Here is a 25,459-nt window from a genome sequence, read left to right as displayed (position 1 = left end):
TTCAGTACTAGATTTTGCAGGGGAACTTTCTCTTTGCTTTCACTTTTGCAAACCATTTGCCCTCTCTGCCTGAAGGTTCCCCTGCCACTTGCTGTTGGCACACCTGATTTTGTCCCTGTTCTCTTCAACTTCCCTTTCCACTGGTTTCACAGTTCCTGCAGCTCTTGTGTTTTTTGGTCATCACTCACTTGGGAGAATTCCCATCTCTACTTTCTTGGGTTTTCTCATTATTCCTCTCTACAGTGAACACTCTGTTGCATCTTTGGGACAACCTCCGATACGTCCCTCTGACACCTCATGTTCAGTGCATGTTATCTCACTTTTCTTCTGCACACTGTCTTTGTTCACCAGTCATCTCGCTTTTCATTCCACTTAGCAGGATATCTCCACGTGGCAAGAAAATTAGGTTCTTAACTTCAATTAATTAATTGGGATTAACCAACCTTGGTTTTAATTCAGGTAAACAAAGAGTTTCCACCTCCAGGTTTCTCTGCAGGCTTCCTTACTGCTCCCTTATGTCTTTTTCCTCCATGTTTTAGTAAAGCAGGTCCTGGCTTTTTTGCTTCTTGCCGCAACTTTCCTTCTGTTTAGAGAAATCCCCTTTTCCTGCCTGTCAAGCCCCCCTCCCTTCCCACAGACCTTTTCCCTAGAAAAGTGCATTTCATCAGCTTATGCCAGGTTTGACGTGCTCGGGCAGCACAGCCCACCTTGCAGATTAATACTGCTCCCCATCCAGGCTGTGCTTGTCTGGGCTGAAAAACTCCAGCTGTGAATTTGACTCCACCTCTCAGGCACAGACTGACTACTGGGCTCTCGTTAGGTTATTCTAGATCAAAATATCAGCTACTCATCCTGCCCTTATGTCTAAACATTGATCACGTTGTAAACAGGTATTCTGAGAGTGCTGAGAAACTGCTGGAATAGAAATAGGGCGTCGTGGTAGACAACCAAACAGACTGCCGGCACAAATCTGTAGCTACAAGTACAAATGTGAGCCACGAATGAGTAAGGAAGGAAATTGTAGTAGTGTAGAGCTGCTACGTCTAAATTTATTATCATTGAGACTGCATTTGATACTTTCTTCAGTTTTGACACCTAAATCTCAAAGACAGTTTGGAAAAATCAGAAAGGCTTCAGAGGAGAGTTCCAGGAATTATTTAAGATCTCAGAAATCTGCTTTATTCCTAGAGGCTTAAACCCTAATCTATTCAGTTTATCCCCAAGCATGCAAAGAGCTCACTCGGTCACAGTCTGCAGCTTCCTACTTGGGTTAGAGATTGCTCACATTTACAGCTCTTTAATCTTCTCGCAGTGGGAACGGATCCTGGATACGCTCAGCCTAGCAATACGGCATACTTCAGCAATGCAGGGAAATCAGCCTTCCAACAGCTGACCTACAGATGTGATGAAGTCTCTGTCACCTGGGATCTTTAAATCAAAACTTAACATCTTTTTGGAGGGCTTGCTATAGCACAGAGGGGACTTACAGGCGTGCCTGCAGTGTAGATACTGCCGGAAGAGGTTCTGCGATCTGGTTAACAAATGCTGTATAAATAAATTAGCACAGTCATTGCTCCAGGTCTTAAAAATCTATTAATACTTTCAATACATGATTTCTGAAATAATCACGCCATCCTCTTACAAACCGCAAGCCTGAAACTGTGGTCAGATTATGGGTTAATTACGCTTGCGAACAGCTCTGGATTGTACAACCGAGAAATCCAAGGCAGCAAAACCGTAATTGGCTTTTCCAAGGGCATCCAGCAAATCGCTGGAAACGCGAGGCACTGAGCCCAGGGGAGCTGGTGCTTCCTCCTCTCCCTGCACCTCCCTCTTCCAGCTGCTACTAACAGCGATAGCATCGGATGGGACACGAGGGCCTCTGAAATCTGCAGGGCACCGTCTCGACGCAGCATCATCGGATTCTGTGCCGAGGGAGGCATCTCCCCAGCAACAGTCCTGCCGTGGTAATTGATGGGTCTGGCTCCTGACACAGGTGTGCTGTATCTCATCACCCTATCCCTGCCCTCCTATTCTGATGGGCAGCCTTTTATTTGGGTGTGGGAGAGAGGGGCACATCCTGGTCTCTTTTGCCTCAGTTCTAGCAGCTGAATAGATCTGCCATCCCACTCTGCCTCTTTTGCCCATATAATTCCTTGCATTAAAGACTGGTCGATTCATTTCCCAGATCCACTCAGTCATCAAAGGTTAAACAGCCCTTGGTTTATCTATTAAAGGCAGGCAATTAGTTCCCCCATGGTGACTCTGGGTGAGAGTCAGGAGGGGACGAGGTAACCTTGTCCCCGAAACACCTGCAGGAGGATGGCACGAACACCCCGATAGCTTCCTACAGCTCCGCAGCCATTACCCACCCTGGAGAAACAGGGATTTCTCTCCACCGTGCAATAAGCTGAATGAACAGCCCCAAGGGGCCCAGCCAAACATCTGCTGTGAAATAAAAAACTGGGGGAAAAAGCTGCAAGGTTGGCAGGCGTTGGTGCAGCCACGGCTGGTGCCCGGGGAAGGACAGTGCTGGGAGCTCAAGTAATGCATGTCGGCTCTGCTTGCAGAGCCAGCAGAGGGGAAAATGTCAGAGAATTGGCCTGTCAAAATGACGAAGCTGAAAAAGCGAGAGCGGTGCAGAAATTCAGGCTGGGGACGAAATGCTTGAAGGAGCTTGCTGGGACCAGAGTCCATGGGCACGGTGAAACCTGGGGAGGGAAAGGGGACTCTGGTGCTACCCCACAGCCCTGCTCCTGGGCTGGCCAGGAAAATCCCTTCCATACATCTGTTTTTTTGTCTGTTTTGGTTGTCTTTTTTGTCTTCTTCCCAGCCTACCTGTTAAATTCTCACTTAAATTCTTAACTCTAGCTCCTCTGATCCGTATGGAGACCGTTCCTCAGCTCCCCATAACCTCACTGCTGCACAGGTCATTCTGCCAGCGGGCCTAGCACGCTGCCATGCACCCACGTGAGGCACTCCGTCTTTGTCCTTGATATTTCATACCTTTTTTTCAAATAGATTTGCCATTAGCACCTTCCCATTTAGCCATCACTTAGCCAACATAGGAAGCTCTACTTCACCTGTCACCATAAATCACACCCTCCAGACCGGAATATTTTTCAATCCCTTTCCGTGCTCTCTCTCCTGATTACCAACATTTTCCTAGGACAGGGCTTTAACTAACCATGTCTCGGACTCCACAACAGCCTTTGGGGATTACTTTGAAATTATACCTTCTTCACTGGCTTGCAAAAAAAATAAATATAAAAGAAAGAAGGGAGGAAAAAAAAAAAGTGGCTATTTTAAACAATCCTGGGTTGACTGAATCCTTTAGAACTGGGAGAACTTTTGAAATAAGACCTCTGAGGAGCTCCTCATCATGGTGGGCAAGGGGTGTTCAGTGTTGCATCTCTGACTGGGGAGCTCTGGTTTGATTCTTTAGGATCCCTGAAAATGGGATGCAGGTCCAGGGGTTTTCCACATCCTGGTGGCAGGACCATGACACGGTTTTGCCATGGGGACACCATGAGGACATCAGGCACTTACAAAGAACTGGGTGGCATCCAGGGGTAGCCGTTGAGACGTCCTGAGCTGCATTTGGCTTGACGATCCAAAGTTCCTCCTGGTTTTAAGCACTACTCCGTGAATCTGTAAAATGGAGCATTAATCCCTTCCCCGCAGGGCTATTCTAGGAATAAAAGCTGTCAGGCAATGGATGCTAAAGCAATCAGGGCTTTTCCCGACGTGTGAGATAGTTAGATTGACTATGCCCCCGCGAAAGCAGCAGAATCGTTTTGTGCAAGCCTGGTGATAAATTGAATGAGAAGGCTCATGCAGCCCATCTATTAACAGCTGGCCTCTGCAAAGGCTCCAGCAAACAAACACGGTGAATGAAGTCGCGGGATGATCTCTTTTCACAGAAAAAGGACTTCTCTCTTTCCCTTTTTCCCTCCCTTTTGTGCTGAGTTCCATCAAAAGGCAAATGCGCCGACAGCTTTTCTAAAGCGGTTGTTTTTCAGAAATGCTACCTCTCTCACCTGTTGGCTATTCAGCTTGCTGGAAACGGGATTAAATCTGGGAGGTGAAAAACAAAACAAAAACAACCCTGAAAGCACTCTGAGTATACAGCGGGATGAATGAGAAGCATCAGATGGCGAAACAGACATCTGATGTCGGCTCTCCCCGCCATCCTCTTCCCGAGCCGATGAATTCCCTCCGAACAGCAGAAATCCACGGCTATTTTTGCCTTCCTGATTAGTTTGTTTCAGTAAATCCCACTCCGTGGATAGGCCCAGCTCGCTTTAATTAGCTCTGGCACATTGACAACGAGCAGGAAGACACCAGCACAGTACCGTGCTGTCCGGACACACACCGCCAAGCAGTGACAAAAATAACCCATTTTGCTACATAACTGCTAAGTGCTTCCTGACTGTCTGCTTTTATCCCTGTAAGCCTGCTACCTAGCTGGTGAAATTAGTCTGACCAATCCAACACTTTACTGAACAAAATCTATTTTTCATCTCTTGCTAGCAAATTGTTCCAAACCCGGGAAAATCAGTGACCGTCTGGAGTTATTTTTCCTTTGATTTTTGTCTTCCACTGTCTCTCCCTGGTTCCCGCATCCCGTAGTATGTTTTATCTCCTGCATGTTCAGGGCAATCTGGTCATTGCTAGGCAACATGTCATAATAAATATTTCATCGGCAGAGGAGCATTCAGAGCTGCAGCCAAAAATCTTGATCTCCCTGCCCAGCAGAGGGATGAGCGGGCTGCAGCGAGAGGGGCCAGGCTGCCTGGACCAGGCTGGGGCACCCCACCTCGTGCAGCATCCAGGGGTCTGAATTGTAATATTGGCCCTAGGAAGCAGATTTTTGGATATTACAAGACAATGGAGAGTTTGTCTTTGCTTCCAGGGCTCCCATAGCTCTCTGTCCCAAAATAGCCACATCCCTCATTGCTTTCACTCCCTCTCTGCCTTCACAGCTCCCTGGGAGAAGCCCAACAGAAACGTGTCATCTGGAAAATACCCACAGCTTTAGTGGAGAAGCATGGAGAATGTGGGTTCGGGATCCCTGGTGACCCCCAAAAGGGTCTGTGTTGGCTGGTCAGAGGCTATCAGGACTGTGGCAGTGGTTGGCATTACAAGAAAGCAGGTACATGGTGACCGCTTTAGGACAGAGGTTACCTGCATGTGACAAAGAGGATGCACTATGAGAGTGCCTTTGAATGACAAAGAACAGCCTGGGGGGAAGAATTACAGCAACTTGGAGGATACATCATTAAAAAGCAGCTGCTCCCAGTTCCTGCTGACTTTTGCAACCAGCGAAGGGATGCAGGTTGGGTCCCAGCAGGGTGCAGACTCAGGCTGAGGTGGGACCTCTTTTACACAGATGGAGATATGCATGAAACATGGAGATGTGTATAAAGCAGTGTCCTAGCCTCCGATCCTGCTGCCCTAAAAAGCTATCTATCTATCTATCTGTCTGTCTATCTACCCACCCATCTATCTATCTATCTATCTGTCTGTCTATCTATCCATCTATCTATCAGTTAATCACTCTGGCCTTGGCAGCTTATCCACTGCTCCTTGTGCTCTCGATCTGGAAATGGGTTTTGTGGTCAGGGACCCTAAAATGTCTCCGCCCTGCTCCAGAGGAAGAAGAGCACCTTCCTCCCCTGCTTCCAGAGACCCGTTACATTCAGCCAGGGGTGCTCTGCACTAAAGCCCCAGCCCTGCAGGGCTGAGCTCTGCCTCCAAGGCACCGGCTCCTCCAAGATTCCCCCAACGCAAGGAAGAGCAATGGGAACTTGTCAGATGAGCGGAGCACACTTCTGTCTAGACTCCCTGTCAAGCCAAATACAATCTTAAAACAAATGACTGCAACAGACTAACACTCATGCCAGGATGTTAACAGGAGTACAGACAAGGGCAGGGAGGTATTTTGAGCTTTATCTATTTGCTTTCTTTGTGCGTTGCAAAGTGCACTTGTGGCTGTTTGTGTACATCTGATGGAGCAGGATCCTGCCCACCAGAACAACAAGCTCAGCACGGCATGCGTGCTGCCTCCTGTGGGGGTGGGAAAGCCATTACTCAGGCAACAGTGTTGTGCCTCTGATTGGGATGCTTTCATCACATCTGCCTGCGATCATCAATCACGATCTCTATTTCTTTGCAGGCTGAGAAGTAGGTGAGGTTGGAAGGACTCTTCTGGAGATACTGTTAGCAGAAGGAAGTAAGTAAGTAATAGGATATGAATGTATTTCTAAGTATGTGGGAAGTGTAATGGTCTCTGATCAAAACCTCAGTGGTTTGTAGCTCTCTGATTTGATTTTTTTCATCTTAAATACTTCAAGGGACTTCCATGGCTGGAGAAACTTGTCCAGTGCTCAGGCATGCAGAAGCGGTCTGATGCAAAACCCCATTTTGGTTAGGTGGAAGACATGGATGGCAGGGAACTCATCCTTCTCAGTCTTTCTCCTAAGCTGTTGAGGACAGTGCTGGTGCAGTGGCTGTTCTTTGCAGCCTTTAGTCTTCATGGTTTTGGCAACAACCAAGGGGACTTCATTACTGCGTGCTTAAAATTAAGGAAAGGTGTGTCTCTGTGGTGCAAAGGTGCAAGAGATGCCAAAGTAGCCCTGTGGGTGAGAAATAATGTGTGTTGACTTGAAAGCAGTTCTGTGTGAGTGCAGCTCGGGTGCCAACAGTGCAGATGCTGCCTGACTCCGAGCTGGCTGATGCAGCTCTGCAGAGCGCTGAATTACGCTGAGTGGGCATGGCCACAGTGACAGCAGTAAAATGTTGGAGACCTGGGCAGCTGAGGGGCTGAGACAGGCTCCTCTCAGTCTGCTAGCGTGCCCTGAGGACAGAGAAACCGAAACCCAGAGTACAAGGAGAAATGCACAGAGCTATCCTGCCACATTGACAGCAGATGGCTTTGCTAACAGGGGACTTGTCTGTCCTCAGAACTGCTTGGGTGGTAGGAGATGGCTTTTAGGAGTCATGGTAATTCACTAGGCTATGCAGGGACTCTCGCAATTAATGGCCATCAGCCAACAGGACGGTCCTTGTTAAAGTTAAAACATTGGTGTATCTGGTTAGTTTCCAAAATTTGTCAAAATGCTGTCCAGAGATCCTGAAGTTTCCTAGAAAAGGAAACCCGTGAGCAAAACACTTTCATAAGGATGTAAGAATGGTTGTACTCAGCCTAACCAAACCCCACTGTGCTCCGATTGCTGTCTCCAACAGTGATCAGCAACAAAAGCTTTTGGTATAGGAACAAAGAAAGCGTATGGAGGTGTTTGCTCTGGTGTGTCCTTCCAGCTTTAGGCAGTATAGCGTAGGCATTTTTAGCCAATATTTACGTCTTTCTTTTTAACAACATTTGATTTTTTTTTTTCTGACCATGGATATTGTTATTACACGTCATCCTGTGGCAGTGTGTTCTGCAGTTTAAATCTTTAAGTTGAAGAATTAAGCAAAGATAAGTTCTTTTGCTCATATTTAATGATCCGTTATTTTTCTGCTATGAGAATGGTGAATGATTGATTTCCAGTCACCTCCCTCTGACATGCTTGGTCACAGGATGTCCACCCCTGATTTTCCCGTGCAGCTACATGGGTGTCTAAGTGTCACATCAGCAGCAGATCCAGCCACACTCAATTTACCTTGTGCAGGTAGCAGCAGCAGTGACAGTGGGGTGATGTGGATGTCGCCATGGGTTAGCAGCCCATGAACTTGTATAGCTCATACAACCATCTATTCCATCAGAGCTCCGCTATCATTGTTATCCTTGCTGGATACATCAAACCCAGCAGAGCTCTACCTCCCAAGATTACGGTCTCTCTCCGTTAGACAGAACAGGACTCCAGTTCAGAAAGGTGCTATTTTGAGTGGTGGTGGCTGAGATGTGAACGTCTATTAGGATGACACAAAGGTATGCTGAATGCCCAGCTGATGTTTGAAGACTCAGCCTGGATATTGACTGCCAGCAGCATCTCAACATGGGAATTGTATGCTTTGAAAACCCCTAATTTTCAGAAGTCCCTGACAACTCTGTGCTAACCTTTCTAAAATGAATCCAGACTGGAAATACTCCACAAGCACACAGCCTATTATTGCCACCACCATTTCCCTCCTGCATAGTACCAAGAAGAATTAAAGACACTGGTAGTTTTTTGCCCCAAGCAATCATATATAATATATGGTGCAGGACCGAATCCCTGCTTGCCTGTGCTAGTTTTGTACAGTCAGAAATTCAGCTGAAGTCAACACTTAACTTTGCAGAGCAGAGCCAGCCTCCAAAAACCCACAGCAATCTGTGTGCTGCCACCCCCCAGAGCTAAATGCCTCCAGATAGTGAGGGCAACTCAGGGCTGAACCCATCCTGTGTCTCAGCTGGAGGAGCCAGTCGTGAATCATCACGGCTTAATGAGCACTGAGCTGAGGATTATGCATTGATGCAGGAGGCAGCATCCAAATTCTCCACCAGAAACGAACTGATTGCTTTGATTTTATTTTCTTTTTTAAAAGATGCAAATGAAGGGAATACACCCTGGCACCGGAGTTCACAGAGGAATATTTGCATGTTGGGATTTTGGTTATATTACATCCATTTGGGAGAACTTTTTTTTTTTAAACAACAACTGAAAATGTACAATGGACTTACCTGCTGTTAACTTTTTTGTAATGGTAAAATACGGATTTCAATGAGGTCACTATCCATTAAAAATCCCATTTAAATTGTCACCTTCAATTAAATCATTTCATGTATTTGGAGGGCTAGCCAACTCCAGTACAGTCTCTTTGAAGGGATTTTTTCCAAATATTAGACCATTAGACAAATGGTTTCATTTTATGCCAGCTGAGCTCATCTCTCAGAAGAAACACAAGAGTGCTTTTTGTTTCCTCTAATTGTGGGGCACAGGAAGGCACAGGGAATGACGTGGCACTGCTGAGCAGGACATGGCACGTGGTGTAGGTGCCTTGCAGAGGGTGTTGGAGGCCATCTCTAGTGAAGTAGCAGCCCTTCCCTTTGGATAAGGGAGAGCAGAGAAGTTATAGATGTCAAAATGCCCATAGGGTCTGTAGTCCATCTTTGCTCTCTGTCCTGAAGCTATCCCAGCATCATCACCAGCAGTTTTGTCCCTTCCAGTTGCCAGGCTAGGTCTAATCCTGTCTGCTGTAGGAATATTCCTTCATTGACTTCTCAACCATTCTCACTCTGTGCAGCTCAGATTCATTTATTTTCTCAATCCATTTTTGTCTTCAGTATTTCCCAAGCTCCTCTTGGCTGCAGGGGCTGAGTTGTTCATCCCCACTTCAGCAGACAGCAGTGCAAACCGAGGGCCAGTGGCTCGGAAGGCTCACAAAAGGCAGAAAGCCTTGGATGTGAAACTTCTGCCCTCCATCACTGCAGCATCGAGGAGCAGGTGACATCCTCGCTGCTGAGGTGAAGCCAAACAAGACTCACAAATCAAACTGACTTCCATTTTTTTGCTACAAGAAAGGAAAAACCTCTTTAGCCACATCAGTGAAGTGAAGTCCAAGTGTTCTCTTTAATCCTCCTTAATCATGGTGTTGCTGATTAACATCTGAATAGAGCTTCTAATTAGAAAGAAGAGACACATGCAGCCTCACCCTGCTGAGGAGGTGAATTCTCGCTCCTACCACTCATTCCTGCATATGCTGCGCTGATTAGGGCTTGAATGGGACAATGATTAAAGAGGCCACTGCCACTTTGCAACCTCTCAATAGCATAGCTACATTCAAGGATTTATTTTCAACTAAGACTTGAATAAATGTTTTGCAAATGTGAGCCACTCCTGCCAAATGGAAAGAGCTTTTAAACACTTCTGAAGCGCTATTCCATCTTGTTCCTTGCTTTATCACACTGATCTCTGCCTGTGTAGAACATGCCCTGTTCGACCATAATGTGTTTCAATTAGGATCGTGGTTTAAGCATATGTATTTCATTTGTTATCTACTTCATTATTCAAAAAGCAGCTGAAGCCTGGTGAAAACCTGAAAAGTGCTTTATTGAAAAATCACTTCTGCCTTCTTGGGCAGGAGTGTTTTGCTTAAGTTCTTCCATCCATTATATAATTTATTACACTTATTAATTTGCGGTAGGCCTAACCAAAGTCAGGGCTCTGTGCGAGGGACTATCTATTTTCAAAGGAGACCATAGCCCTAATCTCCAAAGAGTTTTTGAACTCTGCTCGAGTCAATTATGTCAATCCACTTAGACTGCTTTTCTATGGCTGGGGAACAAAATGATCTCGATTGACCTAAGCCTTGTTGGAAATGGGCATGCAGCCTCGTACTCATGGGACGTCCTGGTTACAGAGCGCTGGCAGATGAATTCCTCCTGCAGTTGCTCAAGGAATCACAGCCTCCGGCTATTTGATGCCTGTTTGCCAAAGCTGCTCTCATCTCAGCCTCTTCTGCACAGGTCTGTGCCTGGCAGCCTGTGGCTTTGAAGGGTGGCAGAGCCTGCTTGGGTGCAACTGAGCTTCAGGCCCATGTTGCCATCTGCTGGTCCCTCTGAGGAGGAGGCAACATCTTAAAACCACTGCAGCCACGTTTGTGTGAGCCCACTGTTCATGGACCTTTCTCTCCCATAGATGCTGACTTAGGACATTCCTGCAGCACAGGGTGTTTTGTGTTTATTTCTTCTGTAGGTATCACATCAGCTAAGGAGAGATGGAAAGGTGTTTGGTGGCCTGTGGAACAGATGCTATGCGGTCCCTTGTGCACTAAATCCCCTTCATTGTCCTCATTTTCCCTGAATAGAATCACAAAAATCATCCCTCTCTCAGAACTAACGATGCTTTGTCAAATGGGACCTTGACAATATTTTTCATCCTGGTATCCAAAATTAATCCTGGCGATACGAGTGGGCCCATTATGAGGAGGCCCAAGCTCTCGTCACTTGAAGTCATTATCAGACTGAGAGGAACAGAGGCAGAAGCAGGTGAAAAAGCAGGGGCAAAGCTTGCAATGTGACATCAGTAGGTTTGATTCAACTCTGGTGAAGAAGTAGAGAGATTTTACATAGAGCTATCGAAAGAAATAATCTCCCAGAGACCCTTCCCTTTAAAAGTGCCTTTTCTGTAGTACTAGGTCTCATGCACCTAAATAGGCCAAAAGCCAATTAGCCAACTTTTTTTTTTTTTAAGCCCATTGCAAAAGCAACTTTCTAATAGGCATTGTGTGATTGAATTGTGACCGGCAGAGCTTGAGAATGGAGATCCAGCTTTTTCTGGGTTGGAAATGCTGCCTGTGCTCACTTTCCTGTGAAAGCTCAGGGAAAGCTTGCCCAGCTCTCCATCCTGCCCTCTCCCCCTCGCAGGAGGATGCCTGGGGTTGATGTCCTTCCAGGTGTGTCTGAGGGGTCACCAGCCTCCGAATTTTCTCTGAAAAACTCACCTGCACTGCACACCCAGAGCCTCTGCCTTGGCTCTGCAGCGAGGGCTGGTGTAGAAGGTGCCAGCACAGCTGGGCGGCAGGAGAGACCTCATCAGTAAATAGCAGTGGTTCGCCTCTTTGGCATTTATTTTGTCTGACATCTGAGCAGATTTACTGAGTGCTGCTATACCTCTGAAAGCAGGAGAATGAAAGCTTTCTGACAGCCTGTATCACCCAGATCAAGCTAAATTCAGAGCCACAAGCCTATACATCTACAAAAACCTTTGAGAAAATGTCTTAAGCTAACTCGGAGGTGACCTTTATCACAGAGGGACTCCTCTGCTGCAGCAGGCATTGGGACCCGCTAGCCCCACTGCTGGGCTCATTAGAGAGGGAGACGGTGCTGCCTTGGCCTGGTCCATCACTGGGTGCCACAGGACCTCCAGCTGGTCACAAATCTCCCCAGCTGTCAGAATAAAATGGAAAATCACTCAATTGACTTGACGCTTAACTCCCAGCAGCGGCAGCAAGGGAGGAGAGAGGAGAAAGGCAGGTGAGGAAGGGCAGGTTTTGCATCGTTCTTTCCAAAAGGGCCTTTCAACAAAGCAAAATGAGGTGACATTTACCCACTTTTGGAGCCTATCTCCAGAAGCCTGAGTTCACACAGTGCAGTCATGATCTTCATACAAGTGCGAAGACACCTTTGCCATTTAGCAGCTGTTTCCTGGATTTTAAACTACTTTGTTTCTATGGACTCGACAAGCTCTTGCACATATGTAGCAAAAAAAAAAAAAAAAAAAAATGCAAAGAGGCCTCTCTCTTCAGCTTGTTTGACTCCTGGGCTTTTCCCATCCCTGCTAGAGTGGATTTGCACCTGGGCCTTGAGATCTGCCCTGGTGTCATTCCTGCTCAGTGGGCAAATCAAGCAAGGAGTTGAGAGACCACCACGTGCTGGAAGCACACTAAGCTCTTCAAGATCTGCTCTTGGAAAGCTGGCATACCCCAGCACCCTGCCTGCCCAAATCAGTCCCGATTGCCTGCTGCAGGCTGCCAACTCCCCACTACGATGTCCTGTGCCAAGGCAAAAGCCTGGTGAGTCCCATGCTCAGTCACCTCTCTTCATACATGCAGCTTTGGGCATCCTGGTGGCCATGAGTGACATCCAAACCTCCTCGTGGCATCTTCCCTGTTTCTTTAACATCTGAACTTCCCAGTTCTGGGACTGCAACCCTGCAACCTGTCAGGGCTCTTCTTGTACCTCCTGCTGCTGCAAAGCCAGAAGAGACAGGCAGGAATGACCCCAGAGCCAAGGCAACACAGGGAGAGCTGCAGCTCGCTCTGTTCAGCTGCTCCAGCTCCAGAAAACAGCAGCTAGAACTCAGCTGGAAGGTCTGTGCTTTATCTACTCTGCACCAAAGGGTGTTTGCAGTGACAAACTTGCTCTCTTGAGGGAGGAAAGTGTTTCCAGCCCATGTTAACAGGGAACCAAATTACTGCCCGCTGACACTGGGGAGGAGGTATGAAATAAATTGGTCAGGGGCACCATTACTTTTAAAAGTCAAAAATAATGTGATGTATAATGTAAAGGACAAAGTTGAGCATTGAAGGCTAGTGACTCATGCACAATATAAATTCAAGTGTCGTAACAGAGCAATAGTGGAGCAAATTGCTGCAAAACGCAGGGCCTGGTAGGTAGCAGCAGGATATTGAAGATGAAGCTTGCGTGGTGATTTTAACAGGTTTTGAAACCTGCTGCCATAGCCTGTTTTTGATCACTGTGGTTTTATTTGGGTTCGTTAGAGTGTCAGGCTTTCTGTGGAGGTGAAGAGTGTATTCAGTTTATGCTCCTTGTGCAGCTAAGCCCATCTTAACCTAATAAATTAATAACTATATAATACTATATAAATTACCATAATAAATAGTAAAAACACAGTTTAATTGCAAGAAAATCCAAGTATATTATTAACAGAGCAACCCTCCCAGGAGCAGACGCAGCCAGAGGAAAGATGAGGGAGGACCTGCAAGAAACCAGTGTCAAAATAGCTGTTCTGCTCTTATTTCGGTGAGCTCCTTAGGTACGTGTGTCACTGACAGCTTGGTGAGTCACTCAGTACAAGACATTAAAAACACAACAGAATGCCTTAAAATGTGTGGAACAGAGTTACATGGACGCCAGAGAGGGAGCAAATGAGGGTACCTAGGTACCAGGGAGCATTTTTGGTTAAATCCAAGTGCAGCTGGTCAGAAATCCCTGAGTAAGGGCTTTTCTCTGGTCTCCCAGCCCTAGGGAGGCTCAGATGCATGGACAGTGAGTGGAGAAGGGGATGAGAGCTGATGCCTCCAAGTCCTGGCCTTGGAAACTGCAGTTCCCAGGCTTTGGCATTTCTGTATGGTCTATTACAAAGAGAAAAGTGATTAGAGAAACCCCAGCAGGTCCTGTCTGTCATTACAGCTGGATCTAATAGCAGGAGAAGATGAAATTTAGCTTACAGGACTGACTGCGGATGATCCTATTGCCCGTGGGACCAGATATTTCTCTGGCACATCAGCTGATTTTTGCACAAGGGAGCAGTAAAGGCTCTGGTTTTGGTCTCGTTGCAGCCTGCCCGGCTGCTCGGGGTAGAGGCAGGAGGTGACATTTTTATTCCCATACTCCATGCCACTTTACCAGGCACGCTTTCAGACCTAATTAAGCTTAGCGTTATCATTGTTTTTATCACATTAAGATCCCACTTGGCTCTCAGCAGCACAGACCACAAAGTCAACACTGCATCTTTAAACAGAAACAACAGATTTTGGTTCAATTAAAAATTCATTAGAATGCAAATTAGTTTGTAGGATTTTTTTTCCCCCTTCTAATGCCTATTCAGTGTGGCACTGTAATGGTGCAAAGCTTAAGAGGAGGTTAACTCACAGCACAAAGATAAATTGTTCTCCATAAACTCACTGCTTAGGGAATCTTGGGAAATAATTTAACCCTTTTCCCTCATCCACCGCAGGATCTCTATCTGATCCCACCAGGCTCAACCGTTTGTCATGATCTGAACACTGCTTTTATAAGTCTAAACTGAACAATTGACCTTATCGTGCAACTTTGCTTTCCCTTCTCCTTTGAAATTCTCCTGGAGCACTCAGGGACTTCTCTTTCCCAGCAAGGCCTGTCATGAAAGCCAATTGTTTCCTACCAGACCCTGTTACATGCCAGAATAAATTTACTGCTTGTTTCCCTTCTAGTGGTTGCACGAGATATGGTGGGTTGACCACAGGCTTATGAAACCGTGTGTTGCTTCTAAGGTGCTATGAAGCCACGTGTGAGCTTTACTATTATTTTCCTTATCACTGTAAACTCAGTCACTCTTGCAAGTTCATTAGGTGTCATTAATTGCTAACAACACATTCAGAATGTATGGTAAACGCGATTTAATTGAGAACTAATTAACTTGTTATAGTTATCTCATTACATGCCAATTAAACTTTTTAACATTCCTTTTCAGTAGATAAAGGAACAGTTAAAATCCCAGGGACCTAATTGAGGGCTGGTGTAAGGGGGTCAGCTTTGCCGCCTTGGTCTCTAATGCATTTGCTGACAACAGTTTTGCTTTGCAACCTGCTTTTTCATAAGATTAAGGGAAATCAAGGGAGTTCGGGTTAATTTACTGCACCTCTGAAGAGGCTGGGAACTCACAGAAAATGCCTCTGACAGGGGTTTTATATTCTAGGAGAGAAACTGAAGGGCCAGGGCCAGGAATTTCTGCTCTGCAGCTGAACCAGCCTACAGGTTTCGTTCAGTAAACCAACCTCCAGATTTTCCCACATCCCCAGATTTTGGTGGTGAGATATTTACGTACTACATCTGCTCTGGGGTCTGTGCAAAGGCATCACTCAATAACAGGCCCTGGATCAGCATCGTTGTGCTACATAATTCCCAGGGACTCCGTGCAGCCGAGCTCCAGCTGATTGCACACCCGAGAGTTCAAGGCAGCGTGATTGCCTGTGCCTGCCCCCCACCAGCTCTGTGATCAAATCACATTTGCCTAGTTTATGTTTCTCCCCTTTCTCTGCATGAAAGTGTCAAGCAAACAAAGGAGAGAGAAGTAATGGAGGGAAAAAAAAAAAAAAGCAAAACCACGCGAGTACAAAGTGCTTGCAAAGACACAAAATAGGCAGTTGGAAAAAATTGGGAACAATATTGCCTTTAATCTCCAAGATAACCAGGTGCAGTCATCTTAGATGTTACTGCTAACATCTGTGGCTTTAAAAAAATAAAAAATAAAAAATCAACCTGTGGCTGAGCCATTAAGTTCAGTGTCACTGCCATGTTGGCTTTTAAAAATAAATAAATAAATAAAACACAAAACAAAATCTTTGAAAGCGAGTAGAATCCAGGAGGGGCTTATTAAAGTGCGAGAAGCCCATTTCGGCGCTATTGAAGTGAAGGACAAAGTGCAGGCAGTGATGATTAATTTCTGTTTTAGCTGCTCACTTCAGTAATTGCATGAGAAACTTGGAGAGCACGGTGAGAGGCTGGTGGGCAGGTTTGGGGGCCAGCTAGGCAGGGCTTTAACCCAAGCAGCTTCCCCGCATAAAGGAGTCCCTGCTAAGCAGGAGAAAAAATAAGTCTATGAGCGCCGCTCCTGTTTCCCAGGTATCTCAGTGCAACACCATGGAAGCCATCTGATGTGAATAAAACCTGTTTTGGTGTCAAGCAGAGTTAGCATGGGCCAGTATCTTCGGTCCCTGGGCAGAGCCATCCCCCAGCCCAGGGGCTATAGCAGGTTCAGGTGTTGATCCATCTCCAGCGAGAGCAAACCGTGCTCTCTTGGAGAGGATATAAGAAAAAGTGCTGGGAAAAAAAGTGAAATGAAGCTAGGCCAGGGAGGCAAAGTAAGCTGTTTGTGTCCTTCAAAGTAAAGCCGAGGAGTGCCTGTGAAGATGAACCTTCTCTTAAAGCGTGGGGAAGAAGTGTTAATACAACACCCATCTCACGCAGCTCTTCCTACAAGAGCTATAATGCAACAAAAGAGGCTGAAGAGGCTGTTCTCACAGAATTTTCTACCCAACTTTGTGAAGGCAAAACTTGTCTGGAGGCCTTTTGTCTTCTGGATTTGTTGAATCCAAACAATTATGTGCATCTCCCAGAACCATTGTGGTTGGAATCGGCAGCACTCCTTGAGTGGAAGGGGTGGGTGTGATGCAGTGTTGTGGGGATCACGAGGGCACACCAGAAGCCTCAAGAACTCTTCAGCGTTTCTATCCGGGATGTGCTAAGATGGCAATACTTGCATGGAGAATGTATTTTTACTGTGTCTTTTTATGATGTTTTCATTATGTGCTTTTATTATGTGGTTATAAGCTGCTAGAATGGAAACTGGAGTGATAAAGCTTGATTGATCATTATATTCCCATCTATAAAAGGCAGAATTTTTTCCCCACCACGAACAACAGACAAGTCTGATCAGGATGCAAGTCTGAGCATTAAGTCCATTAACTCCAGCTCCTTAGGCCAGGTCAGGGCTGATGTTCCTGAGCCTTCCTCCAGTCATCAGACCCAGCTGGAGAGGCAGCTGGTGCCCCAAGTCACCCACGTGTCCCCAGGAGCCTCAGCCTTGTGGGTTCTGCCACTTCTGAAATCCCAAAAGCTGAAGCGGAGGCCGAATTTGGAAACAAAACAGGTTGGTCTTGGCTGTTGTTTCACATCTTGTTTCTGATGTGCTCCAGTTTAGACAGCAGAGGCAAGAACCCTGAGGTGAGGCCATGGGTTCAGTGAGGGCTCAGTGCTTTGAAAGGTGGCCAGGCTGAGCTGTGCTACCGGACACCCCTTGTTCCCCAAGGGGTGCTCTCCCCAAGGCATGGTGCAGCCTCGGGTCATGCTGCTGCTGGTCCCACTGCTCACTGCACCCTCCTGGGCTCACCCCAGCCTGCAGCAAAGGGGGAGAATTTGGGTGATGTCCACTGAGGTGGCTCCAGCAAAGTGCTGTGCTCTTTGCCAGGAGCTGGAGGTGCACAGCACCTCACAGAATGAGGCTTTTTGGTGCGTTTGGTTCCACTTTGTGCACTTCCCTTCTATGCAACCCCATACTACATAAGCGTTCCCATCTGCCAACGGGGGTATTCATCAGGCCGATGGATGTCGCTGCTGGTTTCAGCTGACATAGATTATGTCCTTTTTTGAGCTGTATCTGAGGCCTGTTCTCTGCAACGCTTCTTTCATTGTTCACCTACCATGGAGACAGCAGCTCGCGGCGAGATTTATCTCCCAGAGATCTCGGTGTGAAAAGAGGCTGTTCTCTCTCAGCCCTGCGGTGGCTATCAGCATCCAAAGCTCCCTGCGGAGCTCCATGGATGGCCTGGATGGACCAGAAGGAAAGCGTGGTGAGTTAGGCGAGGAAATACCCTGGCTTTCAAAGCAGCAAAAAAGGCAAATCTTGGCAGAGACAGTAATTCATTTATAGAAGGAAGCAAGGGAAATCTTTCTTGCTCCTCCAAATAACAGTCTCTGATTCCCCGACTCTAATCATTCAATAACCTCACAAGGATCAGAATCGTTTTCCCATCCTCTGTAGATTTCATGTCTCATGTTTTTGCTTGCTAAATATACATAAGCATGCCACTTACAGCAGCGTGCAGGCTCGTGATCGTTGCATGGCTTCCTCCCCTCTAGGAATGCCATAAATAAATCACTGGGTCAGGAAGTCTGCTACATGCCTGTGGTGTCTCTCCGTCACACTGGCTCTTTCTCTCTCTCTCCTTCTACATTTGTACAGAGCACATAAACCCGCCAGGAGCATTGCTTATCTCCCCTCCTGATGATACCTCACTGCTAGGTGCAAGCCAGCAGCAGATCAGTCACCAATATTCCTCGCCACAGAGGACACTGATGATCTAAGATCAGACCAAAAATTGCATTTAGGGACAAGTTGCACTAAAGTTTTTTTCCTTCCCGAGGAACTCGTTTGTATTGGCTTTGCAAAAATGGGGGTTTCCGAGAACATGGTAACGCATAGCCAAAGTCATGGATTAAAAACTTCACTTTAGGATCCAGAAAGGGAGTATGATTGGTGATGGCAGCATTTGCAATGCACAAAGAGCTTTTCAGATCAAATGTGAATGATTTTTTCTTTGGTTGTGGTCACCAAAAGACAAGTTCTTAGGTGAGTCCTGGTGAAGAACTTCAGTTCTTGCTCCCACAGGGGGAGCTAACTTGTGCTCTTGTTGCAGCTTGTGGCTAGGGATCTTCAGGGAAAACCCCTCTGCCCTGCTTTGCTCTTTGAAAAGTGCCCTTATTCTGAAGCCTGGGCAATTCGCTCAGCAGCTCTTCACACCACAAAGGACATGAAGGATGAGAAATATTAGTACAAAAGAGGAGAAAAAAGCATTCATTATTGACGGGGGAAGTGAAATGACAATCCCTGTAGACAGAAATCAAGTGCCTTTCTAGACCTGAAATGGGTTTCATATTAACAGCCTTTTGCACAGCAGTTTTTAGTGGTGGCAAGAAGTAGAGAGAAGAAAAAGTTCATTCTTCATGTTATCCCTAAAGATTTTGTCATTTTTGCTAAATGGAACATATTGTTAAATCCCATGTGTTCCTTGCAGAGAAGTTCTCATTTGCAAAGGGCCGTGTGTGTATGCAGGTTTTTTTTCCTCCTCCTTCTTTTTTTGGGGCGTTTTAATTGCTGTTGTAATCTGCATGTTTTGCATCAATATTTTCGATCAAAAATTTCCCAAGGACCGCAAGAAGGTCAGGGAAAAGCAAGAAAACTTTTTGCACTTTCTCTCAGGTATGCTGATCACCAGGGTGATGGACTTTTGAGAGGTTAGCACCGTTGTCGTCTTTATTTGGACAGCCACAAAAGGTCAAAGATTTCCTCGTCCTTCTTTATCTGTTCTCACATCTTCTCCAGCCTTCGTTTTCACTCTGGTTTCTCACAGGTGGGAACAGAGTCTGTTATCTCAAATTAATCTTACAAGACCTCCCCCACAGATCCACACTGTGCCCGTGTACAGCTTATTTCTTCATCTCATGTGTAGAATTGTTTATCCAAACTAGGTAGATTTACCTCTGCGGCACAGTTGTGGAAAGTAATTGGGTTTCTGTCAAGTACAGGACAAGATTAATCAAACCTGCCAACACGAAGCAGGCCAAAACTAGATTCAGATTTGACCTGTGCTTTAAGGGCCAGGAAATTCAGACAGAAGTACAGTGATGAAGGTGTTCTGCAGAGGGAGACCTGAAAGCAATGCCACTTCTTAGCAGCTTTGAACTGAGATAAAAAGATAAAATTCAAAACCAGATTGGGGATGAATTTGGCATCCGAAGACTCTATCTGTTTATCAGACACTTAAAATCTACCGTCGTAAGTGAGAAATACTTATCAATTCGGAATTATCTCAGGGGAATGTTTTGTTGAATTCAAATCACTGCCAGTCGTATGCAAGAGTTGTGAATGCTTCATATTTAACTGAGCACGGGTGCAAACTCTGAATCATTTAAAATATGGCCTCGCTGGGTTCATTTCTTCTCTATGGGGTGGGAAGAACATGGGTGAAGTGTGGAGGGCAGGGGTGGAGCGGTAGCTCGTGCCTTTTCTGTTTCGGGGCTGTCAGCGAGGGGCTGCTTTGTTTGTCTTGCAGGGCCACCAGAGAAATGCTGCAAATGCAAATTCGCAGGCAGGGCTGGGACAGCTGGCATCAGCCCGGCGTGCGGCGCTGGGATTGAACTTTGTGCCTTCGCTCCTTCTGGCTGTAGGTTTTCGCACAGATTGATGGAAACGCAGCGATAATCAGCGATCTCCAGAGCTGAAGCATCTTCCAGCTCGTTCTTTTCCTGCCTTCTTTTGGGCACCGCGGTGACCCTCAGAGTATCAAAGGTGAGCAAATCATGCCCAGGTTTGTGACATCCCCCCAAAAATAGTGTACCCCCCCCATCCTTTATGCGCACACGTGCACGCACAGCACTGCCACCCAGCGGTTCGCTAACCGCAGACAAAGGGGCGATGCAAACGGATTGTTTTTTCACCAAACGCCACAAAGAGGGTACAAAAAACTTCACACGGGCACGTACTGAGCTCTGCCCTCCCAAACTGGAGGTGCCAGGCTGCAAGAGAGGAGCAGAGTGCCAGCTGGGCGGCTGCATTTGGAAATATCAATACCTGAGCATCAGGTTCAGATAAGAGGCAATTTGCAATTGTCACACATTTTCTACCTTTTCCATATTTTTTGTGCATGGTTAATGTGAGGGGGAGGACAGCAGACCTTATCTCTCACAGCTAGTGGTGGCAAAACTGAAAAACTCGTTTTCATTACCAGGTGGAAGGCTTTTCACATGCAAATTGTCAATATCATTGTGATGTGGCATTTTTATTAATCCAAACCAGCTTATCTGACCAAAAAGAAAGAAAGATCATTCTGTTTCATATCAAACATTTTGTTCTGACAATGGTAAGTTGTATTTAATGAAATATTGCATGGACGATCACACCTTTTTGTGATTTACTGCAGGAGAGGAAGAAATGGAATGGACTAATGGGTGAGGTTGGGTTTCTTTGTTGGTGGTGTTTGTTTGGGGTTTTTTGTTTGGTTGGCTTTTTTTTTTCCTTTGCTATTTTTTGGACAGTTCTCCTAAATGCCAGTCAAATGATGCCAGCTTATGAAAGCTTTTTAACTTCTCTCCTTCTACATCAAAGAAGCTGATCTGCTTTTACAGATATGCATATTTTTGTCTCTCTATTGTGTGCACTTCCCCTTCAGACACTGGGAAAATAAGGTCACGTTCCCTATTGAGTCCATCCTTTTCTATTGATTTAACTTTCTTAAAATCCTAATAGAGCTTGAAATTAATACAGTTTAATTTTCTTCGCCCTTTCTTGTGAACCACCAAAGCTTTTTTGTTGCTGCTACACCACTTTGGTAATAAAGACTGTGACAGGCTTGGATTCCTCCTTCTGATGGCAAAAATCCCTGAGAAGAGAAAATCAATGAGGGTTTTAGCTCCATCCAAGGAAAATAAGGGCTTTTCCTTTCAGCCTATGAGATGAGGAGCAGGGATGCCTTTTGAGGCAATTCAGCAGGGAGCAGACCACAAAGTCTCAGACCCTTCTGATGTGGCTAAATTCAGATTCACCAACATTATGCCATCTCCCAAGGTCTCGGCTAGGGCCGTCTCAGTGCTATGCCTTATAAGTGAACCATATTCACATCCCCATGCCTAGGACACATTAATTTCTCCAGCATTTGGGAGTCCTTTAATAAGACTCCTGGTTCCTGCAGGAGGGGGTGAATGTGCTTTAGTATTGGACCTGGTTGCTTTGGGATCTGGCTGGAAAAGATTTACCCAAGGGCAAATAAAGCCTGCAAGCTGCTTGGTTATTACCAGAGTTCCTCCATCAACATGCAAAGGGGCTGTGGACTCTTTGTGCTGGAGTGGTACCCCCAATCCCTTGCCATGGGCTATGCAGCAAGAAGGTGGAGAGCATTGAACCTACAGCATCAGCATCCTTCCCTCACGCTGATGAACCTATTGGGGATGAAAAGACACCGCACCCCTTGACAGCTGCCTGCCCATCACCAGAGGAACCACGGTTTCATTGGAGAAAGTACCTGGAGGCTGTCTCCTTGCCAGTAATGGGGCAATGAAACGTCACGACCCTGGTTAGTCCAGGCTCCCATCCATCATGCCTGTTTATCCCGTCAGAGCACTGTTTAGCTGTATAAAATGGGCTGTAAACTTTGTTCACTTTGGCTGACAGCTATGATAAAGGCTATGTGCATTTTACAGCCTCACGAATGGGAAGGAGAAAGGTCCCCCGAGACCTCCCGCTGCTCCAGGTCCCATCATCTGTCATGGCACGGGAACGACCCAGTGGTGTCATCTTCTCCAGCCCCCCTTCTCTTGGTCAGGTGCCGCTACCTTTCCTGGTGACGGATTAAAAACAAGTTAAATATGTATTATTTTTGCACTCTCTGCATATCCGTGCCTTTCATATCCACATCTTAAATTCATCACCTCTCTGTCAGTTGTTTGTAAATGTCCCTGGGTGTTTAACTCTTATTCCCTGAATCCTCTGAGCTATTGTTGGTGAATATGGCTATTACATATTCCTGGTATTTCTGAAAGGTCAAAAGAAAATGTAAAAGTGCCATTTCTTTTCTTTTCTCCCTTCAAAGCTGCAAAATGCAATATTGTTCTGGTGCAGTTACTCTTGCTGTTATGCAAAGATATTTTTTTTTCAATACACCTTTTTGTATTTACTGCAAGTGTTCAGGATACAGAATTATTTCCTCGAATTATTAAAAACTAGAAGATATAATAGCCTTTTATTCTGTTTCAGAACATATTACTCTACCACAACAGTCTATTTTCGACAGTTTACTCTCATCTTCCTGCAACCCATCTTACAAATGAGACATAAAATTGAGGCTCCGGATGCTTATGGACCCAATCCTGCAGCATTTACGCACCTGTTTAAGTTGAATCATGTGAGGATTTGCAGTGGATTGAATGTGGGGAATGACTAATACTTGAGGAACTATGGCAATTGCTCCAAAGCAGTTTGCAGTTCTTCAGGATAAAGAGCAATGCATAAAGCTAGGATGCATTATCTCCTCCTCTGCCAACTCTGTCTGGAATGCTCTAAAGGATGGACTCGGAGCAAAAGCAGAATAAAATGTACTCGCCTGCAGCCCGTGCCTGGTACACTCATTTCTTGCTATCCCTACCATAAGGCTCCTGGTTGAGCAGAAGTTGGCTGTCAGCAATGCAACTAAATGCACCAAAATCACCAGGTTTTCACCATGGAGTTGCACTTGATGTTACAAAGCCTCGTTAATTGATTACAACATGATTCAGCAAGCTGCACTCTTCCTGACTCTTCTCCGTAGCTTGCTGCCTCTCCATTCAAAACCCGGCTGTGCTCCAAGGGTCTCGTCCCTGTGTTTGAAGCCCGAGCAGCTGAAGAATGACCTTTCTCTCTGACCTACATCTTTCATAGGAATAAAGCAACAGATGACACCAAGTAGAGGATTCACAGAGCTCTTTGTGCAAGCCCCTACAGCGGAGCTCCCCAGTGAAGGGCATCAAGCTTAACTCTCAGCTCACCCTGCAAGGAGGCTTTTTCATTCCACTTAATAGCAGCATTTCCACCGACTTATGCAGGAGCAGAGTCAAATCCCAGCGTGTCTTTTAACACCAGCTACTCCTCGGCAGATGGAGCATCTCAGCAAATTGGACATCCCTGCCTCCTGCGAGGGGTTTCTTCCAGGCAAACCCACTCCCAGAACGATCCCCCACTTTCTGCTCAGCCTCCGTCGGGCTTTCTGTTCCTGCACGTCGCCACCGTGATTGGCAACCGAAGCAGAAAGATCAGACAAAGGAAGGCTGAGGCACCACCTGGGACGGAGCTGAAAGAGATGCAGGAGCAGATATCTCCATCTGCCTCCTCGAGGCTTTGTGGGGCTGGGATGCCAGCTGCGGTGTGGTGCTCCCGGATCCCAGGGGACTGCTGCTCTGCCCTGCTGCATCTCGGGAAGCCTCGATGGCAGCACCAGCACCACCAAGGTCACCTTCCTCATCCTCAGGCAGGTCACACTGCTATGACACTCCAGAGTATGGTGAGATAGAGGAGTCCAGAAAGGATAAAACAGAAGGAAAATGAGTGTTTTCTCGGATGTATGCAGAAGGTAAATTATGGGGCTACTTACAGTACCTAAAATCACTTTCTCTCCAGGGGCCTGAATATGCTCTGTTAGAAAATCTGCATATGAGCCTGTAAATTTGCCATCTATGCTACAGTGTAATTGTACCAGACTTACCTATGTTGTATTTTTTACCTATAAATGTGACGGCGATATGCTTGTCTCCTCTTCCTACAAGAGTTTCACCAATCCCCAGGAAAGCAAACCTCCCACAGTGGGCTCTTTCTCCCATTTAATCCAGATAAAGAGGAAAGTCCTCCATGGAGGGCGTGCACACAAAATCCACGTTAGATACCCGGGAGTATAGGGACACGCTCTGCCCCACTGCAAAGCACCTCAGCACCCCTGCGAGGAATCACAGGACGCGACCGACAGCCCTCCTGTGCCCTAAGCATGGCACTTCTGTGTTGATGCAAAAAGCCATGCACAAAAGGGAAAATGGCAGCTTTCCAAGTGGCCCCAGTTAATAGCTCTGTTTTGCTTAATGGTGCCTCCCATTCAGACTAAAGATGCTGTTTTAAATATGTAAGCAATTAGTATCTCTCTCTCTCTCCCTCTCTCGCAACACATCTGTGCTTCTTCTATCTGCTGCATTACAAATCTGCTGCGTCCCTCTCCAGCTCGGCGGCGCGTGTAGCGCCAGATATCCTGGTCCTCAGCAACTTTCTGGGCTGCAGGAATTACAGCTGGCTGCGGAGGTGCTCCTGCCTGGCCCTGCCTAAGCCCTCAGCACCACCGTCCTCTCCTCCTGAGCTGGTGCTGGGCTGGCATATAATAGGGGTGCAGGGAAAGGGACCTTTTGGTCTGGTTTTGGCCATTCTTTGGGTCAGCCTGGTGTTTTTTCCTTCTTCCCACCTGCCACTTTCACACACTTTTTGTCTCCCTTTCTGGAGAGGAGCTGCAGCCTTTTCTCTCCGTACCAAACCGCAGGCTGCCCATGGGAGCATGGCTGGGATGCACCCAGAGGTTTCTGCTCGGTGAATTCTGCCACAATTAATTCAGCCTGTTCAAACTCCTGTCTGATTTTGGGAGTCACGGCAGGGCCGGTGTGCTTATGCATTTACGGTACACAAAGACTTATTGTTATCACATGGTGAGAGGGGTAGGTGCGATCAGTTACCGAGCACCTCTATGTGCACAGCGCTTTGCGACCCCAAAAGCCCCTCTTTAGAAACAGATGCGTCCACCAGCATCCCTCCAGCCTCATTTAGAGCAGACCCCCGGGCTCCCAGGTGCTCCGCAAGGCATCAGTGGGGACCCCACAGGGGGGGCATCTCCCCGCGGGGCGCTTCCCCGAGCGCCCCCCGACCAACTTTAGCGGCGGGGGGCTTTGGGAAGCAGCCTCCTCCCTTCGTCC

At 46.6% G+C, this 25,459-nt stretch overlaps 1 long non-coding RNA gene across 1 annotated transcript in view; it reads left to right on the top strand.

The window, feature by feature from the left end:
* The window catches only part of LOC137862932 (uncharacterized), a 36,831-nt gene extending 14,179 nt beyond the window's left edge, over positions 1-22,652 (top strand). Inside the window, exons 2-5 of the long non-coding RNA XR_011100591.1 lie at positions 6,179-6,239; positions 20,159-20,298; positions 20,719-20,850; positions 21,292-22,652. This is a non-coding gene — a long non-coding RNA (uncharacterized lncRNA). The remainder of the gene's footprint in view (positions 1-6,178; positions 6,240-20,158; positions 20,299-20,718; positions 20,851-21,291) is intronic.
* The last annotated feature ends 2,807 nt before the right edge of the window (positions 22,653-25,459 follow it).

This window comes from Anas acuta, chromosome 12 (genome assembly GCF_963932015.1).
Source record: "Anas acuta chromosome 12, bAnaAcu1.1, whole genome shotgun sequence".
NCBI lineage: Eukaryota > Metazoa > Chordata > Aves > Anseriformes > Anatidae > Anas > Anas acuta.
This window is presented reverse-complemented; position numbering and strand designations above follow the sequence as displayed.